This window comes from Dipodomys spectabilis, unplaced genomic scaffold, assembly GCF_019054845.1.
Source record: "Dipodomys spectabilis isolate Male_0828 unplaced genomic scaffold, ASM1905484v1 ptg000483l, whole genome shotgun sequence".
NCBI lineage: Eukaryota > Metazoa > Chordata > Mammalia > Rodentia > Heteromyidae > Dipodomys > Dipodomys spectabilis.
Window position 1 is genome coordinate 2547602 of NW_024871160.1, and position 3033 is coordinate 2550634.

Consider the following 3033-nt stretch of genomic DNA (forward strand, 5'->3'; position numbering starts at 1 on the left):
TGATTTCACAGTGGGTTAGTGATATAATAATTGCAATGTGGTGTCATCAAGGTATTGCGATGCCATAATGATTATGTGGTCACAATATATTTCTGATATCATCCCACCTGCCACATTTGAAATAGAATGGAATCACAGAATAGGCATTCCAATGTATCTGTGATATCACAATGACCATGTGATGTCATAATGCTATGATGTCACAATTGGCTGATGTTGTCATAATGACAATGTGACGTTACACTGGTAATGATGTCACAAAGTGTTTGCGATGTTAAAATGGCATGTATGATCTCAATTGTTCATTAGCTCAAAATGAGGATATGGGTACACAAATGGCCTGTGATGTCACAAAGGCCATGCTTTCTTTCAAAGCTTCTGAGGTCATAATAGGTTTGGGATATCACAATATGATCATGGTGACACAATGGCAATGTGATATCACAATGTTTGTGATGTCACCGCAGTGATGAGGTCACAATGGGTTAGTCATGTCTCATCAAGTTTGTAATATAACAATGACATATACAATTTCATTTTCTTCTAATTCACTATGAGGATACTGTAATAATCAGTGGAGCCAGAATTATCTGTGGGAGCCATTAATCATTGTAAATTCTTTGCCTGGCCCACCGGAGAGTGTGGGGAATGCCACCAAAGGTGGAGGTGTCAAGCCTCACATGGTGAGCTGTCAAGAAGTGATTGAACATTGGGCAGTTTGGGAAGTGAAGGTGGAAAACTGTTAGGCAGAAGACCGGTTGGAGTGAGGAGGTGTACAAACTATATATAAGTTGCATTTTGAGAGCATTGGAAGGGGAGATAAAAATGAGAGCTTCCCGGATGGAAGAAAGGGGTAAGACAGCAAGAAGGGAAAAACCTGAGAAGAGAGGAAGCAGAAAAGCGGTCATTAGGGCAGAGTAGTGCAGGCCTGTGGAGACTGGAGAGGCCTGAAGAGAAGAAGGAAGTGGTGGAAGGGAAAAAGAGAATGACCAGAAAGGAAGGACAGGTCTGTAGTGAAGGAGGGAGTAATGGAATATTAAACGCCTTGCCCATTGAGGTTTGGAGCTTTGGAGATCATAATTTCTTGGCTGGTGGTTTGTAGACCAATTAAGATAGGGTGGGGCTGCCCATTGGAGGTCTGAGGTTTGGTGGTCAAGGCTGATCTTGGACCTGGTTATCCAGTCCAGAATAAGGTAATCACAGTCTCCTTTCTAGTGTAAATTGGTTTAATATATTAAATGTGACACAATGGTTTGTCTCCTTGCCTTATAGGTAATAAGTACGTGAGTTCACAGAAAGAGCTTGAAGTCTCAAAGGCTGTGAAGTTTCTAAGGTTTGATGTGGCCATAATAGGTTTGTAAAAACACAATGGGACAGTGAAATAACAATGCCAATATCACAATATCATGTCAAAATAATGCTTTGATACCACAATTAGTTGCTGATACCATTTTCGTGATGAGGTCACAATAAGTTTGTGATGTCACAATAAGTTCATGATGTCAGAGTGGCATGGGATATCTCAATTGTCATTAATTGACAATGAATATATGAGTTCAAAAAGGGACTGTAATGTCTCCAAAGGCATGTGTTGTCACAAATGTGATGCCATTCTAATAGCTTTGTGATGTCACAATGTGACACAATGGTCATGACATCTGGCAGTATGATTTCATAAGGGATTTCTGATATCACATGTCATACCAGAAATATGAGATTGAAAACAGATTATGAGCTCACAAAGGCCCTACTATATGACGATGACATCATGTCACACAACTTACAAGAATAGGACTGGTTGTGACGGCATAGGAGGTTAATGATATCACAATGGCAATGTGATGTCACGAAAGATTGTGATTTCACAATGGTTTTATGGTCAGAATGGGTTTCTGAAACAGAGTGAATTCACAGAATAGGCCTTCACACTGTTAAGTCATAACAATGTCACTGTGATTTATAATGCTATGATGCCATTGTTGTTTGGTGATGTCACAATGAGCTGATGGTGTCATAATAACAATTTGATGTCACTGCTGATTTATGATGTTACAATGGTTATGAGGTCACATTATGTTTCTGATATCAACACACATGTCAAATTTGAAATAGAATGAAAAAGCCTGGTGCCGGTGGCTCACACCTGTAAACCTAGCTACTCCGGAGGATGAGATCTGAGGATCGCAGTTCAAAGACAGCTCAGGCAGGAAAGTCTATGAGACTCTTATCTCCAATAAAAACCACTAGAAAACCAGAAGTGGCTCTGTTGCTCAAGCGATAGAGTATTCACCTTGAGCTGAAGAACAGGGACAGCACCCAAGCCCAGAGTTCAAGCCCCAGAACCGATAAAAAAAGATTAAAAACAGGCATTCATAATCTTGTTATAACATCACAATGGCAGTGTGATCTCATAATGCTATTTTGTCATTGTAGATTTGTGATGTCATAAGTAGTTGATGACAATATTATGTCACACTGGTTATGTCACAAAAGGTTAGTGATGTTACAATGGCATGTTTGATATCAATTGTCAGTTCATAATGAGGGTATAGTTACACAAAGGGACTGTACACAAAGGGACTGTGATGTCACAAAGGCCATGTGTTTTTTCAAAGGTGCTAAGAGGTCCTAATAGGTTTGGGATGTCACAATGTGATAGTGATGTCAAATGGCAATGAAAGCTCACAATGGGTTTGTGATGTCACATTGGTGATGAAATCAAATAGTTTTGTGAAGTCACATCTCATAATCACATGTCCAATTTCAGTTGCTACTATTTCACAATGAGGATATGAGTTCACAGAAGAAGACTGAAGTATAATAGGCTATGAATTTTCTAAAATGCTATGAAGACACAGTAGGTTTTTGAAAACACAGTGGAACAGTGACATCACAATGGCAATGTGATGTTGCAATGATGACTTAATAATGTTTTGATATCACAATTGGTGATGCCACACTTGTGATGAGTTTACAAGAGGTGTGTGATGTCACAGTGGGTTGGTGATATCAAAATGACACATGTGATCTCAA